This window comes from Austrofundulus limnaeus, unplaced genomic scaffold, assembly GCF_001266775.1.
Source record: "Austrofundulus limnaeus strain Quisiro unplaced genomic scaffold, Austrofundulus_limnaeus-1.0 Scaffold20, whole genome shotgun sequence".
Classification (NCBI taxonomy): domain Eukaryota; kingdom Metazoa; phylum Chordata; class Actinopteri; order Cyprinodontiformes; family Rivulidae; genus Austrofundulus; species Austrofundulus limnaeus.
The window spans coordinates 2,770,858-2,791,310 of record NW_013952422.1 but is presented as its reverse complement, the minus strand read 5'-3'; the positions used below and the strand labels follow the sequence as shown (position 1 = coordinate 2,791,310).

The following is a 20,453-nucleotide window of genomic DNA, read 5'->3' as shown; positions in this document are numbered from 1 at the left end:
GAAGGATATGTTTGTCACAGGCTCTTTAAAGCAGAAGTTCTCAAACCGGGGTCCCAGGACCCCCAGGGGTCCACAAGAGGTATATGAGGGTCCTCAAAAAAGTTCCCTAAATTGTTAATTTGGTTTTTTTTTTTAATGCACGGGGGGAAATGAACTAATAAAACAAACATAATAAACTAAATAAAACACATGTACCCTTGGCATTTAGGGGTTGAAATGACAGTTAATTATTTTTTAAAAACAGCATTGGGTTTACGAGGGGGGTCCCTGGAATTTTTTTGCCCTTGTAAGTGATCCTCATACCCAAAACCTTTGAGATCCCCTGCTTTAAAGGAATGCTAAGTTTTTTAAATCTTGCAAATCACCTTCAGCTTCATCCTTCATCTTTAGAGAATGATGTCACTAACTCTGCCAAAGACTTCATGAAAGATGCAAAACATCCCTGCATCTTTAATGCTCCTAAATGAGAAACTCTGAACATCATATAGATAGATCCATTTAAAGAAGTTGAATAATGCACCATGGACACAGAAAATATGAGGTCCAGGCGGCGGACGCTCTCTGTAGCTTTTCCATCACTCTTTTCTAATCGGACGCTTCTACTACTCACGTTTTATGCTCCAGAAAGGCAATCACTGCTTTCTACTCAATCGACTGATTCTCTCCGTTTCTTTCTGCTTAAACTCATCGCTGTCACTAAACATCGCATTCGCACGAGTTACACAGAGCATGAACTGTGTCCCAGCTCTATGAAGTCCACATTTTATATTAATCTGATCTAATCTAATGTGAAATCAACAGAGCTATCAATATCCTGTCAACATAATCAGTTTAAATTTCTCATCAGTCTCAGGTTCTGGTTCACATTAACCGTCCAGTCCGCAGCATTAAGATGCTATCAGCCCTTGTCGAACAGTCCAGGTGTTTACCTGTGATTACGCCGCAGCAGACACTAAAGCCCTAAACCGCAGCTCCACACATGCACTAATGTTCAGGCATGTGTGGAAGCATGGCAGGGTGTCAGCTGGTGGGTGTGTGGCAAGGATATAGATTAGGCGAGCGTGCGCGAGTGTGTTCCCCGCCATTCTCAGCTGCTCCCTGCAAATCACCCAGAGACGCTTTAACTGCCCCGGGTCTTTTCAAAACGGGGAAAATGGCACATTAAAAAAAACACCTCTTCCTAAATCTGTGGCTTTCTGTAACTCAAACACATTTTACCCAGTGGGATTTATTAGAATCAGAACAACAAAGAGAGCGAGAGAGAAAGATGTAAAGCATTAGATTTGTTTCTTTTCTGCAAAGTTACAAATAAGATGATTAAAACAATGATTTGAAGCAGGTGCCGTCTTTCAAATTACAATCCTTGCATGAATTTTCAAGCCAAAAATTCTGGTATTTGTTCAGAGAATGAGCATTAAAGGCATTAAAGCTAAGTTCCTCTTTGCTGGAATGCCGATTTGTTTCATTCGGGAGAACTGAGCCCTTTTTTTTGTAAACGTGCAATAACCTCTGCGTGCTCAGCAGTCGGGAGAGGTCAAAGATGAAGAGAGCCAACAATTGCCAAACCTCCCGCTCCAAATCCCCACACTCTCTCTCAGCTGCGTCTCTCCCAGCATGTGAGAACATGGTGTGTGTGTGTTTGTGTGTAGGCGTGACGGAGCCAAGACAGTGTGCAACGTCTTTGGCGAGAGTCTGCTGCAGAGACTTCAGAGGACCGAGTCTGATGCGCAGAGTTTTCAGAACTCYGTGTCACTTCTGAAAGTTTGTTGGTGAAACCCGAGAGACGGTCGACTTCGTTCACGAGTCAACACTAGAAACAGTGAATACTGTACGTGTCGTGCTTAAAAACATCTGTAACTTTAACTCTGACAGGTGCCAATGAAGCCATTCCCCCAAATTTCAACATCAACTTGTAGTAAATTTTTAGGCTCAAACAAAACACTACATTTAATGCTTAAACTGTATGAGAAGTATACAAAGAAACTAAAGGAAATGTTAAAGCTGCTGCTAGTGGCTCATAAGGCACCTGTGTCTCTGCCTTCCTCCCTGATGACACTCTGAAGGCAGGCAGACAGAAACGCAGACTAAAAGGAAGCCTCAAAGAGTTGCTTTGCAAAAACCGAGGGTCGTGTCTTTGAAATTCCTGAGCAGCAGATCACACTAATGGTCACACAAGAATCGATATGTTTTTGCGATGTTTTATAGCAGACGTGACGAGGGTTTCATGTAGGATTTTGGAAGAAGTCGTCAACACTTTAAGACATCCACGCTGCTTACGAAGCCTACGTCAGTTTATGAAATTCAAAAAGTCAAAAAGAACAAACTGAGACTGGAAAGTGTGACGGCACAATAAATGTGCACAGTATGCTTCAGCCAAACTGCCGAAATCAGATTGTCACAGTTTCGCAATGAAAATTGMGTCKTTCTGTTTGCATTGTCGACATTTTGGCACCTCCTTGTCGCAACCCTCTGGCCGAACATTTTACCCCCCACCACATAAGAACTTRTTGTGTGATTGGGAGTGTTTGTTATGCCGACAGCGCTCAAACGCTGCATTTAGCTTCAACTACTGGCTTAAAACAAAAAACCTACTCGCTTCCAGACCCCAATAGGCAAGCAGAAGCAGATATTTATAAAGATCGTCAAACTCAAACTCATGGATGGAGATAAGAAGATGTGTGTGAAAATGAACATTGAACAACCACATCGTCCGTTTGGCTGCTGAGCGACCACGCTGAAGCCTTACCTTCTTTATGTGTCGTCTACTGGCTTTATTGGGGCACCTGTTCTCCCATGTATGTGATTCTTTTTGGGTTTGTCTCTCTCTCTTGAACGGGTTGTTCCAAACTATAATTTCCCTTTGGGATCAATAAAGTATTTTGAAATAAGTCGAATAAAATAAATGCAGTCATCCTCACTGCCACTTACAGAGTTTACAAAAGTTTACAAAATTTACATAGGGTGAAAAAAAACTCTACAATGATGTCATCATGCCAGTATCAATCCAATACCAATACTCATTACGATATCTTAGACAGATACGTCCACCAGTACTAGAAGAGGTTGCAGGAGCAAGAGTTTGCTCAAAAGTTAGTGTGATGTCATCAAGTGTCAGTTTAACGTCTCAAAAGTCAGCTGTGATTGTATAAAAATGATGAAAGAATCTGAAATACTTCTTTCATGTAAAGTTCAACTTCCTGTTTAATCTCTGAATGATGTTTCTGCTGTGAAGTCTGCCTTTCATATGGTGTCTACAACAAATGCACGATTACTAAAAGTATTATTTAGTTTATTTTCTACCTTCACCAGCTTCTGTTTCAGAACTTTTACTTGTGATTGAACACACAGAAGCGTTCACCACAGGTTTATGTTTGCATTTTCTTCCGCATTAAAGCTTCCTTGTCCAGAGAGAGCAGACGATTACGTGAAGCACCGAGCTGGAAAGCTATGATCCTGGCCTGCAGCTAAAAGTCCTAATAAAACGAGACCGTTTTGCATTTTCACTTTTTTGAATGGCGAGTACGTTACTCACTGAACCACAGAAATGCCYGAAGGCCCCATTTCTGCATGACAGTGTGTGTTTAGATAAAACGTGGGCAGATTTATTTAAGCTCCACTTCTAATGACTTTTTCTGATTGACTTTAGGTCTAAAGACTGATCTTGTTTTAGAGCTGAGCTTTTAATCTGCTCAGTCCACCTTGAAAACAGGTCAGAATTATTTGATAGGATGCTCAATAAGCCGTGGTCTAATTCTCATTCTATCCCTTTAGAACTGAGTGGACTCTACCTTTTGGAGCAACCTGCTGCAGCCAGAGAACCACTTAACTCTTAGTGCTTCATCCGACCTGCTCCTAAGTCAAGATGAAGACTTGAAGAGAGTCTGAAGATGAATGAATGAATTAGTGAGCTCTTCCTGCAAGTTGAACTTGATCCTCTTGATGCCTCTCTTTTAAAGCTTTCAAGCAAAGATGGTGGATGGCTTTTAATAAACGTCCCTGATTAACTGTTATATTTTTGTTTTTATTGTATAGTGCAGGGGTCTGCAACCTTTGCAGTCGAACGAGCCATTTCTGCCACTTTGGCTCATTAAAAAATGTTTCTGGGGATGGAAAACATGCTATAACTGTGGTTATCAACTGCTGGTTCATGGGCCATTTTAAGTTTGTTGAAGGGGGGCTTTTCTGGCCAGTGGGGGTGACGTTATAAAACTAAAAATATCTAGTAAATTTTAACATTTATTATTATTTTTACACTTTATGACAAAGGAAAAGACCATATTCATGTAAACAATAAAAACCATACCACCCTGAACACGCCAGATCTCGTCTGATCTCATAAACTAAGCAGCAGTGGGCCTGGTTACCGGATGGGAGACTGCAGGTGCTGTAAAACCAATGTAGGAGTTGCACCCACATTGGAACTCTATGGAAAACCTCTGACCATCAAAGGTTGCCTTCTAAGAAGGATAAAACAAAACTATGCAGGCATCTCTTTTTTTTATTTTAATCATTATCTAGTCCAGTCCTAAAGGTTAATGTGATGATTTGAGAGAAAAATCATATTTTAAGGCTAGAAGTTGGATTATTGAAGTGGCTAACAGGCTACATGAGCTAATCAACATGCTTCACTCTTTGTATTAGTAATATTGATCACATATTTGCAAACAAATTGGCAACAAAACTGTTAAAGGTGTGAGCATAAACCCCCCAAAATTTAATCTCCTTTTAGCTTTGGTTGAAGCTTCAAAGAGCCACTGCAGAGGAAACAAAGAGCCGTGTGTGGCCCCAGAGCCACAGGTTGCAGAGCCATGGTATAGCATTAGTAGGAGGACAAGAAATACTGTAAGAGGAAAAAAAAAAGCAAAATCCAGACATGACTTAGTTGGGTCAAGACTTCCACCACCATGACTTCAGGCCATTTTGAACAGATACTGATTGTCTAAATTGATTTTCAGCTTCTGTTTCATTCAGTTTTACATTTCCCGTCTCTTTCGCAAAGTCTGTTTCATCAAATCATTTGCATTACARGAGTAATTCTGTGGATATCCCAAAGTGTTTTTTGAAACAGCTTTGATGATTTCCTGACATGCAGCCTCCCGTCGTCAAGCTAATAATAACTGTTGTTCTCTCAGACAGCAGTTTTGTTGCGACGTTGTATGGTCAAAACCTGATCAGAGACAACGGTTAGTCGTACAGATCATCTATTTTGACAACAAAGAGTGTACGTCGCCTCCTCTTCCACAGATAGTTGCTTTAATGCTCACATACGATTTCACTGAAGCAGTAATTTGGTGACAAAGCTGCTTAAATGACAAGAATACAACAGCCTCTCTGACAAAACAYGTTTCTGTTTTTTCTTGAAGAGGCAGGTTTGATATCACCAATTTCCTTTCCAATCCTACTGAGTAAAACTGATCTGCTATCTATACTCTGTAAATAAACCTATGTTTGGCAAACCTGAAAAAGTAGGGTGTTTCGAATCACCTCATCAAAAAGAATAGAAGACATCAAAGTACTGTCATTTATTTGAAACTCGCAAGTATCAAAGTGTCAATATTTAGATTTTAATATAGACTTTAAAGCATAAAGTTCTGGTAYTGCTCTGTACAGTTAAAATCAACCCACTGCTGTTATGCCTCTGAAGATTTATCAAAAAGAGATGCATTAAAAAAGAGTTACATATAAATGACTTTTCTAAAAAGCCTGGACACAGTTTGGGGAATTTTACTTTATTTTAGTTTCTCCCTGAGTCAAAAACTAATAAATTCAGCAGGACCGACCTTTTTCTTTACTTATTAAGTCTGATCGTCTGATCTTATATCAAACAGCCGTATTTGCATAAATGGGATCAAAGTATGTAGCCTTGATCCCAAAGGCATTTCAGAATCTAGCAAAATTAGGCAAGTAAACAAAGAAGGGGTGAGGGGGAAGCATATTTTCCTACACTTTGTTTGAAAGGAGACCCACTGGTTCCGACTCTGAAAACCTCTCCATGGAAATCCAAAAAGGTTAAGAGCGTTACAAAAGAAATTAAGAAAAAAAAAGAAGTAAAAAAGCTGTTACTTCAGAAAGGCTGATCAATTAGAGTGGCTTAAACTGAGCCCTCTCTTCAGCTAATGCCAGAATAATAATATTTTAAAATGCTCATTACAAACCAGTAAGTAACATTCTGGAGAATCAGACACACATAGACACACACACACACACACACACACACACACACACACACACACACACACACACACACACACACGCACAACCAGCAGTTCTGCTCCTCATTAGTGCCAAAACCATTCACAGAGCTTTAATGAGAATATGGACTCTGGAACAAGGCAATTCAAGCAAGCGCGCACACACGTACACAGACACACACACACACACACGCACAGCTGCCCTTCACACTATGAGCCTGCAGGGTGTGACAGGCAGGCACGCCAAAAGAGGATTTTCAGAGAAAAGCTTTGGGGAGGAGAAGGAGAGTGAGAGATACGGAGGAGCAGAGAAGAGGGGATTACATGGTGAATATTTCAATACTTAAACATACCAATTGGTTTGGATTCCCCTCTTTGGCACGGCATGACAGACACACACATAAACACACAAAAGGCATTAGCGGGGCTGTGTCTTCCGCAGCCGACTTAGCACTKATTAGCGAGGTGACGAGGAAAACTAATAAAATAAACTCTCTTTGTGACGAGTGTTTGAACCTGCTGCGACCGGAGAACCAAATCCAAACTTAAACAGTTTGAGATTCTGATGTTAAAACTAATAAAACTGAGGCAAAGACTGTGAWGAGTTATAAAATGTCCTATAGAGGACTTTGCAGCAATGCTACAAGGTTCCATCTTGTGTTATTAAATTATGACCACAAGGAGTAAAGACAGGAAATGACACCCATGTAATAAAATTCAGCAATTTAATATGAGCTGTACGATGTATTTATCACAGGACATTTTTGAAAAGTTCAATCATTGTACGTTCATCTTTTCTTTAAGTAATAATTTATCACTGTATTTCCCCCTCAGTCGTATGCTTTGTGTTTATTAGAACCAAATTAATAAAGAGAGAGGCATCAATCTAAACTCCACTTGACTAAATATGGATTGAAATCTAGTTTAGTTTAGTTTAGTTTAGTTCAAACATGTATACAAAACGAAACAAAAAATGATAAAAAGTGATAACAAAATTAATATATTTGAAAAGGAAGGGAAGAAGTCAAAAACTTATTTAATCCCATCTTTCTCCGAAGCTTATTAACAAAAAAAAATGGTTAAATATTATTTTTCCTTATTCTAAGTTAAATTTAGTTTTCTGCAACATAAATTTTAAACGGTTCTCCCTACCTATAACATGTATATCTGACTGAACTGCTGGGGGTGGAGGTATTTCAAATTATTTGTATGAATGTGTTTTTATGAACTTGTTTTATGAATTTTTATAGGTTTTTTAGTGTTATGCTTGATGTGTTGTTCTGCATATTTTAGTATATAACATGTCTGGTGAGCCAGAGGAAAATTTYCACTATGGTGGACATTAAAGTTCTATTCTATTCTATTCTATTCTATTCTATTCTATTCTATTCTATTCTATTCTATTCTATTCTATTCTGTGCAGAATCTCTTTATCAAACCTCTGAATGAGGGCTGGGCAACTGGTGGCCCACAGGCCGTGTGTGGTCTGTGGGTGACTTCCATATGGCCCCCACTTAGACTCTACAAGCTGCTTTAAGAGTGCTTTTTTTGTTGTTTAAAAATGATAAAATAATAAAAAAGTTTATTTTGGGAGTTAATCTTTTCAGAATTTAAAGGCAAACCTATGTGTTTAGAGTTAAAGTCACTGTCTGCCATGAAGGATTTCAATATAAGTCACCACTATAACACTTAGCACAAAGCTAAATATGAAAAGTTTACTGAAGTCACATGCAAATAAACAGCAATGCCTTTTTTTTTTTTTACCAAATCCAGACAAGTCTGACCTCAAGGCKTCTTAAGCTGTTGCACTTCAACTCGCTTTTATTTTTGTTAGCGTCAAACATTTTGTACTTACAACTGTCACACATGCATTTGCGCATGAAATATGTTGAGTTACTGCATGTATATATAAACATTTTTGAAATGTCAGTTTTATTACATTTGGGTTTGCAGCGCAATGTAGCCCTCTAGTAGTTTCAACAAAAAATTGTGGCCCCTTCCAACATTTAAGTTGCCTGGCCCTGCTCTAAATGTAACTTATTTTCTGTGAAAATTTTAAGCTACAGCTGATCTACAAGCCTGAAAACCTTACAGTGCACATAAGAGCTATAGGTCTCTGCAAACAGAAACCTGGATTAAACAGCAGGGGGGCGTGGATGGCAGAGAAGAGCCATGTTGCGAGGYTGGAGGTCACAGCAACATTCCAGATAAAGGAGGGCTGCAGGAATGCTAAAGGACAGAGGGACCGGCTGCTGGCTGGAACGACGACAGCCRCAAGCTGGTCGGGTCAGCAGGGAGCGAGGCTGCAAAGCTGTGGGGAGAGGCATCGAGATGGGAGGGAGGAGGCGAGGAAACATAGAGGGAAAATCCAAAAAACAACCAAAGCAGAGAAGGAGCTGAATCTGTGTGTGTTCATGCATTTGATTCTGTAATTTTGATGAGCCTGTTTCTGGGGGCTGGGGGGCGTCTTTTTCTTACGCCGCAGGAGTCCAGCAGACGGTTTCATTGTCCCACTTAAACACTGGAAGCACCGCAGACACAGTTGTCAAGCTTTATGTCATTGTGTGCATGTATGTGTGTGCAAAATTGTGTGTGCGTTCAGTTAACAGTAAGCACACTGCAGTCTAGACCGAGGGATCAAGTGTAATCTCTCCTCTGATACAGCTGATAGGCTTAGGTCAYGGACCACTGTCACTGTGTCAACAAAGTGTCAGTACTGTAAGAATGTAGCTCTTCTTTTCAATTCTCTATATAAAAAACAAGATAATATTAGCTCCAACTGTTTTTTTGATTCTTGAAAAATAAGAATTTAATAGTAAAAAGGTTTACATAACGTCTGTGAGATGTGTTTCTGCAGATCAAGCCTTTTCTCTCACCACTAATGGACGCTCAGGAAAAGAGAAAAACCCAGCGTGAGAAAAACAATCTGCAGTCATTAATGATGCAAAGAGAGCAAAGAGTAATCACTTTCACACTGTTACTCACCAGGTCAACACAAACCATCTTTTATCATCTGAGGTAGAAGAAACTTTATTAAGAACTTGAAATAAAGGGTAAATAGGAGCATTAACTTTTGTTTTAGTGTTTTAATCCATAAAAAATAGGACAGTCTAGCCATCCTTACTGTGATCATTTAATGTCGGTGAGGTAACGGCAAAAGGAAAGACTAAAACACTTCATACTCCATAAAATAACCTCATGAGTCATCCTGATGCAGCTCAATAATCCAGGTAGATAAATCAAATAAGGTTGAATAAAGTCCTCTGAGTGTGTTCTTATGAACCTCTTTGCCACAGTCTTGGCGCTTTTCAGCCCACCAGTTAAGGGTTTTGTCACTGTTGGCTCCCACCCCTTGAGTACCATCAATCTGAGGTGGTACTCAGGGACCAGCACAATTTGGGGAGCGGGTATAAGCCTGTAGGAACCATTGATTGGCCAGTGGAGATACATGAAACACCCTGAATATCCACTCAACAGTACTGCATACTGCATCAGAACCACCATTTCTCATCCGGGTGATTCAAGTTTTGGTATCTGCAACGAAGGCTCTGAAAGTGCCATGGTCGAATGATGAGGTCCATGGGAAGTCTTTTGGATAAAAGACAAAAAGTTTTGTTGAAGAAGAACCCATCCAGAGGACCTGACTCAACTTTGTTAAACCTGATGAATTGTTTTAAGAACAGAGAACTTCAAGTACTCATCAAAAATTGTTTTAACAGTTATATTTAACTCTAACCCTGATTCTATCCCACCCTGTCGGACAGGATGCTCATTATTGGAATAAACCATAATTTTTGAGTTATTGCCTAAATCCAACCAACAAGTTAGGAGTGCACTGATAAGTCAGATGGTCGATTTATCGGCATCGATATCCTTTATTTTGGGAGATCAGAGATTGGCCGATACTTCGACAAGATTGGTGAAGATCAGCTTTTCATCTACCTCTACAAAGGTCTGAAAATCAATGATTGTCCCCTTCAGCTCTGCTGTGAGCACTACCTAATAGAGATGTGTATTGTTTCAAGGGTATTGTTCAATGATTCCAAAGTAAGATTGGAACGTTGAAGGTGTATTGTGACCTTATAACTCCTGAACTGTCGGTTATTCAAAGAATCGGTATCAAAAGTCGGAATTGGCAAATCAGACTTTTTAAAGATTGGTGATCGCAATCGGGTAGAAAGCTACGACCGGTGCACCCCTCCAACAAGTTACAAATGTGTTTTTATCACGTAGTGCCTTATTTGACCAAAGTTATCTGACAACAGCAACCACAGCACTTCCTGTCTCTTTGAGAAAATGTTGCACATAAATTAAAAGAWGGCTCTAAATATGTCCGTAGGAGTTGTATTGGACAATAAAACATGGTCAAATGGGTTAATCCAGTGAATCATGTTTGATAAAACGTATGGACACAGCTGATGGTCAACATCAGGGCAGTATTGAGTGAAACACAAATATTTTCACTGTAATCACCCTGAAACAACCTGCAACCACACCTGAGCAATCAAGTCATTCCCACACAAATAGTGTATTTATACAAAATACACAGATTATATGACAATTTGAATAGGATAAACTTCACATCTACTGAAGGCGAGGGGAGATGTATGGATCCAAATTGCCAGATTGTTTGAGTTCACGCACAAGAGAGCTTGTCAGTATAGCTTTATTGCTTTCTTTCTCTTATTTGATATAAGAAGACAGCCTCTCCCACTGCGTGTGTCACAGAAAAACTATAAAGTGTATAGAAATTCTGTCAGATTATTACCCCCCGGAGGCGAAGACATAAAAAAAATCAACATGGCGTTGAATGGCAGAGCAAGTAATGATTAAAGCTTCTCCTAGCTGTTTTGTGCTCGACAGGCTGTGTTTAATTAGAAGAGATTGACGAATAAATATTAGTCTAAAGACAAAACTACAGTGTGTGTAAACAAAAGCAAATTGGTGCAAATTAAGAGATCCTTCCACTTAACTCTTCAGCGACTGGTAATTAATTCACACACACACACGTTACCACAAACCCTCAGATTTAATTAAAAATAACTTCATTACCCCGAGCTTTAAACCTCTTCGCCTTAAAGGAATAAAAACCTGGAAACAAGTTAGCAAAACAGACAACAAAGAAACAAAGTAAAGCCAGGGTGAAGACACCGAACGCCTCGGCTGCGTGACGAAACGTCCGGAGACGAGGTGGGACAAGTCCGAGCCAAACATCAGGATCAGTGCTTTGTTCTTAACACATCTGCATCCTTTTTGCTCAAGAMGTAATCACTTAGAGGCGAGAAAAAAACTTTAATTAAGCTTTAAAGAGCAAAGACAAAAACACATTGAAGGTGTCATTTTCTCCAAGAATAAGGTCAGATATTGGGTTTCAAGCTTGGAGCCAGATTTAGCCCATAAGTGAATCTGATACCAGAGGATACTTTGTGCCTCGCTCCCTCTGTGCCCTTCAGTTTGTGGCTCTAAAGCTCACATACAAATGATACAAAACACTTGTTTTCCTTTCCTATCAGGCAAACACAAACTACTGGACCCCTCTCTTCCCTCACCAGCTCCCTCCGCTCACTGTTTTCACACAGTCCATCTGACACCTCAGTGCTGTTCAGGGTGTATGATATCATCAGTCTGCCAACTACAAGGCAGGCTGACATTACCGGCTGCCAGGACAGCAGAGGAGCCAAACACAAGCCGACTCACAGATACATGCACAAATGTGTCAAGTCTGAGGAGAGAGGAATCAGAGCGTGCACATGTCCGCTGCTGGGAACGCTCACCTGCACCTGCATGAAGGACCCCCGGTAGAAGCAGCATGCTGCAGCCGACAGGGCGCTCCACAGACTGCACCGCTCCGTCATGGTGAGGGACGCACCTTCGGAATCTTTCCTCAAACCTGTCTTCCTACTTCACTTCTTCTTCTTTTCCCTGTCTACTCCACTCCACCCGGGGAAGTGGTGGTGGTGGTTGGGGGGCTCCAAACACCAGCCACAGCCTCGTCCCACCCCTGCCCGGCCCCCGTTCTCAAAAGCCCATCAACATTGTGCCGCCGCCAACCGATAAGAACTGCGGGGCCGCAGCCTGCAGCGTCGGCTACGACACGTGAGGAGCGAGCCCGCTAACAGCTGCCACTGATAACAGGAAGAGGCGATACGACGCCTGACATCCTCCCCGCTTCTGCCCCGCGCCGGCTTCTGTCGCTCCCGCTCCTCGCGCTCCTCGCACTGCTAGGGATTACCTCATTGCCTGCCGATGAAAGGAGAGTGGGTGGGGGGAGGGTGGACCAGTGTGTGTGTGTGTGTGTGTGTGTGTGTGTGTGTGTGTGTGTGTGTGTTTTATTCCAGCTGTTGCTTCCTGACCTCCAAACCAGCATCACAAACCTGTCATTCCGGTGTCAGCCACTCCCCTCCTAACCTTGCCACTTCCTCTCACCTTTTTTTTTTCTTTTTTTTTTCCTTTTTTTTTTTTTGGTCTCCTCACCTCCTCCATCCTCACTCCTCTGGTGTGAAACCCGCGATTTAGAATAATACGGCCACTTATGGGCGCTCCTGGGAACCAGAGGTGTCTGCTCAGCACATAATGAATGAGTGTAATGTAGCGTAGTGTAATGTGATAGCTTATACCTCTTCCCTCCCATGGGATGGCGGACAGTTAAATATAGAGGAGGAGGTAAAGTAACCAGGGATATTTTTAATGGACTCATTATARCACTATCATTGATAAAAAAGAGAGATAAAAAAACCCAGCACTCACACACATACTCTTTTTTTCTTTACACTTGCTTTCTCGATTTGTCTTCCCTGTCACAGTCGCTCAGCAGGTTTTCTTTTTAAATGACTTGAAGTCTGCCTGCCTCGGTATGCAAATGATTTAAAATACTGTGTATGTGTGTTTATGTGCCTCGGATGAGGTTAATTAGTGTGTGTGACAGCAACATATGTCGTGCGTTGGCTCAGTGCAAGTGGCCGAATCAGAAAAGAAGAAAAATCTGCCTACTGGTTCACCGGCTGCCCAGAATCTGACTTCAGCCAGGGAAACAGAAGAAGAAACTCTCAGCCTCTGAGGAGATTGTGCTTATGTTGAATCTTTGGGGACCGAAAACACAAATTCCGAGCGGCTGTTATTATGTGGGATTTTCTCCTCTAGMGTCTCCTAGAGGCGGTGATTTAAGATCTTTGCTCTAATCCACCACCTTCGATCCCCTGAATAATCAATCCAWTTTCAATTGAGAAGCTATTTATCATAGCAGAGGATGAGCAAGGTTAGTGTTTGGAGCCGTGGTGCTCAAAGGCTGCTGATGACTTGTTTTATGGAGGGTGCAGTCTGGAAAAATCTGACCTCTGGGAACAATCGTGACTATAGGATTTAAATGTTTAAAACTCAAAACTCTAAAACCACATGTAGTTGTGCTTTTAATTTGTCTGTTCATCCATCCATTCATCTTTTGTTGTGCTGTTGTGTGGGATGTGTGCGGTTTGACCTGATAAATGACTACAGAATCAATTAAAGGGATTCATGATTAGTTGTAACATCAGACTTTATTTGATAAACATTTACTTTAACTGTAAAATAAAGACTGTAAAAATACTGTAGGCNGAGAGAGAGAGAGAGAGAGAGAGAGAGAGAGAGAGAGAGAGAGAGAGAGAGAGAGAGAGAGAGTCTTGGCAGCATCCAAAAATCTGACACTGCACTTAATTGGTCCTGCATCACTGCAGAGGCACAGAATGGATATATATCCAGTGTGTCGTGAGGTATTTTTGGTAACACAACAGACAAACGGGCAAAAACATTATAATTTCAGCAGCAGACAGTTGGATAAGCTTGTTTCTTTTTTATGTTTCACCTCACAATAACCCACACAGATGATCTCGGCAATCAGTTTCTAATCTGCCTCTTGAATCCACGTTACTGGGTCACAAGAATATTTAAAAAAAGGAGCTTGTTAACCACAGCGTCTCCTCCCAATGTAATCCCAACCCATCCAGCGCTGGATTAGACAGATTACACAGCAGGGACACCAATAATCTTTTATGGTCCTGCACTCTCCTTACTTCAATCCTCTATAATACCATGACAAAAACATCATAACATTGCCTGGGGTTGTGTTACCAGCTGCAGCCACGTACACAACTATATGTGCAACTTCTTAGGAAACACAAGATGTTCGAATGTAATCTCCATCTGGTCAATCTGGTAATCAACAACACGGAAAACAAGGTGGTTTTAGCTGAGAGTTTGTCTTGTAATCTGTAGGTTGTGAAAGGGGTTCAGTCTCTGCCAACAGGCAATAGATAATGTTTTCTTTTGGGTACAAATAGGTTTCACCTCAAGAAAGTCCAAAATGGACCACCTTTCTTCCCCCACCCTTTTCTCATTGGAGAGATCTCCAGCTCTAAGTCTAAACCCTCCCATGAGTGTTTTATTGGGTTGAGATCTGGTGACAGTGAAAGCCTCACATCATTTCTGTATTCATCATTTCATTCTGCACYGCCTTTCCAGCCTCGTGGCATTTAAAGTGACCCCTAAAACAGTTAGACCAGAAAGGTTTTCTCACCGGACAAAGGTGATCACTCAAAACTAATTTGATTTGCAGCAACCGTTTTTGTCTCTGTCGGATTCAACCCATGTCTCCCAGATAATAACAGAGCTGCCAGACCTTCTCCCCTGCAGTGACAAGTGTTTCTATAGGTTTTATCTGCTGCACAGAACTCCGACTTCCTCGGCTCTGCTTTAAACTTAGGTTTAGATGAGTGAAAGGATCCTGTTTTGAGGAGTGCGTCAAAGTGAGATGCTTGTTTATGACTGTCACTCTGAATCCTCAGGTGAGTCACTTTGGTAGATGACARGGGGATGTTGTGCAAAGATGCAACAATGCAGCAAAGCAATAAAGCCTGAATCAACATCTGATGCAGAAGATAATGTGTGATCTGAGCAATAATGTCACACTTTTAATATTCTCAAATAGTTTTACATAACTGAAAAGAAATGCTGTTAAAGTCTTTTTCTACTAATCCAAGCTTGGTCAGATTTTGATATACAGTACAACCCTATTTCCAATGAAGTTGGGTTGTTRTGTAAAGCATTAATAAAAACAGAATACAATGATCTGCTAATCCTTTTCAAATGATATTCAACTGATGAATACACTACAAAGACAAGATATTTAATGCTCAAATGGATAAACAGCGTGTATTTTATATATTTTTTTCACTCATTTTGAATTTGATGGCAGCATGTTCTAATAAAGCTGGGACAGGGGCAACAAAAAACTGGTAAAGTTGAGGAATGCTCAAAAAACACCTGATTGGAGCATTCCACAAGTGAAAAGGTTCATTGGAAACAGGTGAGTGTCATGATTGGGCATAAAGTGAGCATCCTCGAAAGGCTCAGCCAGTCACAAGCCAGGATGGGGCGAGGTTCACCACTTTGTGAACAACTGTGTGAGCAAACAGTCCAACAGTTTAAGAATTATTCTCAATATACAATTGCAAGAAATTTTAAAACATGAAGAAATTTTATCGTCTATAGTTCATAATATCGTCAAAACATTCAGAAAATCTGGACAAATCTCTCCAAGTAAGCAACAAGGCCGAAAACCAACATTAAATACCTGTGACCTTCAATACTTTTGATGGCACCGCATTAAAAACTCACATCATTCTGTAACAGATGGGCTCAGGAACACTTAAGAAAACCCTTGTCAGTTCATCCCTACATCTACAAGAGGAAGTTAAAACTCTACCATGCAAARCCAAAGTCAGATATCAACAACGCCCATAAACACTGCCAGCTTCTCTGGGCCTGAGCTCATCTGAGATGAACTGATGCAAAGTGGAAAAGTGTCCTGTGGTCTGACAAGTCCACATTTTAAATTGTTTTTGGAAATCATGGACGTCGTGTCCTCCAGGCCAAAGAGGAAAAGGACTGTCTGGACTGTTATCAGTGCAAAGTTCAAAAGCCAGCCTCTCTGATGATATGGGGGGTGTTAGTGCCCATGGCATGTGTAACTTGCACATCTGTGAAGGCACCAATAATGCTGAAAGGTACAGGTTTTGGAGCAACATATATGCTGCCATCTAGCCATGTCTTTTTCAGAGACATCATTGCTTATTTCAGCAAGACTATGTCAAGCCACATTCTGCACCTGTTACAACAGCATGATGACTTTGTAGTAAAAGAGTGCGGGTACTAGACTGGCCTGCCTGCAGTCCAGACCTGTCTCCCATTGAAAATGTGTGGGGCGTTATGATGCACAAAATATGACAACGGAAACCCCGGACTGTTGAGCAACTGAAGTTGTTCATCAAGCAAGAATAGAAAAGAATTCCACCAACATACTTCAACTATTAGTGTCCTCAGTTCCCAAACACTTACTGAGTGTTGTTAAACTGATGTAACACTGTGGTAAACATGACTCTGTCCCAGCTTTTTTTTTTTTTTTTTTTTGGAACAAGTTGCAGAGCATCAAATTCAAAATGAGTGAATATTTGCAAAAAGAAATAAAGTTGATCTATTTAAACATTAAATATATTGTCTTTGTAGTGTCTTCAGTTGAAAATAGGTTGTAAAGAATTTGCAAGATTCTGTTTTTATTTGCTTCACACAACGTCCCAATTTCAGTGGAATTGGAGTCTTTGTCAGTCAGCTTTTAGAAATGACTTTTCTCCCTGATTTTGAAACAAAAATAAGATTATAAATCAAGACAAACTGATATTGGTACAGAAACCATTCTAGGTGCAGCATTAAAGCTGACAACAGATGTAATGGTTTATCATGACAGACTGTTTGCTGTAGATTATGTCATCCGCCCGCGCAGTTCAACATCTTTCAAGATGTTTTACCAGACTGAGGTCTCAACAAACAGGTTTCATCTAGAAAATATTTCCTTCTTTACTTTGACTCATCTGTCTTGTCGGCACTCCTGTTGAAAATATACTTATCTTGTGCCTGAATTTTTCTGTTTTCATTCATTGAAGCTGTTTTTTTTTTCTCCACTCCCTCCTCTGGGCTCTGTCAAATCCAGCATTTTCTCCACTCAGACTGTACTCCTGCTCTCATCTCTCTTATCCCTCTGATCAATAGCCTCACCTCCTCCTTCCAGCCTCCTCTTCTCCTTCCCTGCCCTTCCCTTCTCCTCCGTGCCCAGCCCTCCACCTTCCTCTCACATCAAGCCCTCTTATCTCCACATCTCCTCCCGCGCTTTGAGGCGGTCTTCAGTTAAATGTTAATTAGCGAGCCTCGTCCCGCGGGCTGATGGGGAGGACAATGGAAAATCCCCGCATGYGCCCGCAAGCGTCCCACTGATAAAAGTGTGTCTGTGTCTTGGTGTGAGACACACACGCATAAGACAGTGTGTGAAACAGACAAGAGGAGAATCATCGGTCCTCAGCGTATCTCTTCTCATTTCACTCACATGTGGACATCCAAAGAATAAAAGTACAAAGGCCTCTGTRAGCTGTGTTGTGGGCAAGTGTGCACACGTGCCCAGAAACAAAGACTAGGCTGCTCCTGGGAATTAAAAGGGTGTAGCTAATGATCCGTGTATGTCTGATTGTAATCAGTGTGTTTTTACAGGGTGGACCTCATCTACCTGCTGGTTAAATCCACACTGAACCACACATAATGTGTCCAAACCTGCTTTAAACACTCGATATAAACAGAACAAGAGATTTTATCTGCACAGATGGGTTGAAAAGCCGCATAAAGTGCATTTTAACACCAATTGTCTTGTTTTAATCAAAGCAAAATGGTTAAAGTTTTCACGCGTGAGTTGCTGTAGCAACTAGACACACACTCAGCGTGAATAAAGCGATGAATAATAAAGCTGAATGAGCACAGTTCTGTGCTGTTCGGAGGCCGTGCTGACCTTGAGGATGTGAACAAAATGACAGGAACACCTGAAAGCACAAAACACCTGCAGGACAAATTCAAGGTTTCAGCTGGGACTTTTAGAGATTCAAAGTTTTTTTTTCTYCTTAATTGAATTTCTCATATTTTAAAACCATCAAAAGCTTGTGTTCTGATTATACTTGGAATTTCTGAATTCAACATAGGAAATATGAACTGAAATCTACCTCCAAAGTTTTAATTCTGACTCTGAGTTAGATTCTTGCAGTCTTCAGTTTGAAATCCAACATGGCTGCAAATTCATGAAAATTGGTAATAGCACATTGTATTTTTTACCTCACTGTTGATTTGTATTTTAGCCACACTACATTAAACGGAACATGTGAAAAATCCACTTTTTTAGTGGTTGTATAAATTTTTAGTGCACTTTGTGGAGTCTCTAGAAGAGCAGAGAAGTTGAATTTAGTCTCATTTTTCAGCCTGTTCAGTTTTCTCTATTTTCTTTGATGTTTTCTGAACTATTACATCACAGAATTTGTGAAAGAACTGCCAAATAAGGTCTGGATTTACCAACTACCCTTTGGTTGTCTTCGTTCTCCTCCGGCTCTTCAGACTCTGGCTCCAACATGTACGTCTGGATGGACAAGTCTTCTGTTGTTGACATCTTTTAGTTAATTTGCTTTACATGTTGCCAATTTAATGTTAATTTTCTGTTTTATTTTTGTTTCACTATCGGTGACCGTTGAACTGTGCAAGTTAAATTAGTTTCTCTAAATGTTTTAAGTTTCAACATGACATCTTTGAGTTTAATTAGAGTTCATGTTGACAAAGATAAGAGCTGTTGTCATGAAAAATAAGATCTTCTGTGACACAGTAATCCCAAGGTCAGACTGTCCTGCCACTACGACTGTCTACATGTTCCCTGGTATAAACACTGAGGAAAATCTACTCAAAACTTCACTGTAAAAATTAATATTTCTTTTACAGTGAAACTCTTTAGGTCCAAATGSAGGACTGAACCCAGAACCTTCTTGCTGTGAGGCAACAGTGCTAACCACTAACCCATCGCACTGCCAGGGGCATCACATGACAAAACAGTAGGGTTGTCCAGTTTTTACCAGTTTTTCCTCRAACCGAAACACGGAGGATCGATGCAGGTATTGGTATTGGGTTGCATGAGTACTTGTACAAATACTGGTATTGATACTAATATGGGGACATCACTACAAYACAGTAAAAGACCACACAGCAAAACTGCCAGTGATAATTTCAACATAAACAAAGCATATTAATATATTAGTATTAATAATATCACAAAACCACAAAATAAGCTTAAAGGCAAGATTTGAAGAATGAAGGGACCCACTGCAGGTGCACATTTATTTCGTTATACCAGCATGTTTGACTTCAGAGTAGAATAAAATATAAAAACATGTCTATACAAATGATAAAAGCGTTAACAACAAAACTGCTTGACATTTTTAATATTTTTTCTGGCAGATCTTTTATTTAAGAATGTACTCCTTTCTCTCGCTTCGTCCACCATTACGAGCAGAAAAAAGATTTCCGGTTGGCCTGCAATGCATTATGRGATATGGTGGGCCGAGAAGGATCCATCGGACCCGTCCTTCTAATCGGGGCAAAATGAGGACGCATTTGTCMGCCACATCAGAGGAGTCTTCGATTTTGGACAGCCTCCGGCGCAGCGCTGTGACGTAAGCAGSCGACAAATTCGGCCTTCAGAGAACSCAGCCTCTGAATTTGGACACAGACTTTTTTCGACACAGCCTGGTGTCATTTCACAACACTGTTAAGTGTCGTATGAGACTTAAATGTGGGCGGAGCTTATTTAACACTGTCCAGAGTTCAGACAACACTCAGGAAATCAACACCGATTTAACACCAACACTGTATGTCAATTTACTCAGAAAGTGTTAAAATGAGGAGTCACAATCAACACGGAAAAGTTTAACACTGAAATTTTWATCRCAATTTTATTTTGCAGTGCACGGATAGAAATTAGCGTCTTGCTGATCCAATGTATTTATGGCAATTCTGTACGTTCATTAATATGCATTGTCCCATTCAAATAAAATAAAGCTGGCTGCAACAATGACAAGTTTATGTTTCATTACTTTTGTCGGAACAAACGGTGTGTGTGTGTGCATCCTGCCTGCTGTCTGTCAGTGTTTCAGGGCAAGAATCAAACTGTTCTCATTTGGAAGGTGTGTTGCCTCGTCTTACAGTTTCTCCTCTGTGTCTCATTAATTCAGYCAGCTGTGAGGCACACACAGAGACGCGTGTCCACCCCCCAACGGGAGCTCCTTTAATCGTGCACCTCACAGGCGCGTGCAGATTTTGGAAATTTAAATTGTTCTCATAATCAAACATGCAGTAACACACTGATTCACAGCTGAGCCT

General features: G+C 40.7%; 1 protein-coding gene and 2 long non-coding RNA genes across 3 annotated transcripts in view; 1 reads left to right on the top strand and 2 right to left on the bottom strand.

Moving 5' to 3' along the window:
- Positions 1-4,020, top strand: part of LOC106514554 (uncharacterized) — a 14,881-nt gene extending 10,861 nt beyond the window's left edge. Inside the window, exon 2 of the long non-coding RNA XR_001309896.1 lies at positions 3,772-4,020. This is a non-coding gene — a long non-coding RNA (uncharacterized LOC106514554). The remainder of the gene's footprint in view (positions 1-3,771) is intronic.
- LOC106514553 (uncharacterized) overlaps positions 1-12,054 on the bottom strand; it is a 12,237-nt gene extending 183 nt beyond the window's left edge. The window contains exons 1-2 of the long non-coding RNA XR_001309895.1: positions 11,966-12,054; positions 11,103-11,106 (exon numbers count right to left, since the gene is read on the bottom strand). This is a non-coding gene — a long non-coding RNA (uncharacterized LOC106514553). The remainder of the gene's footprint in view (positions 1-11,102; positions 11,107-11,965) is intronic.
- Positions 1-20,453, bottom strand: part of sh2d3ca (SH2 domain containing 3Ca) — a gene marked incomplete in the record, with an annotated part of 74,791 nt that overhangs the window by 41,834 nt on the left and 12,504 nt on the right.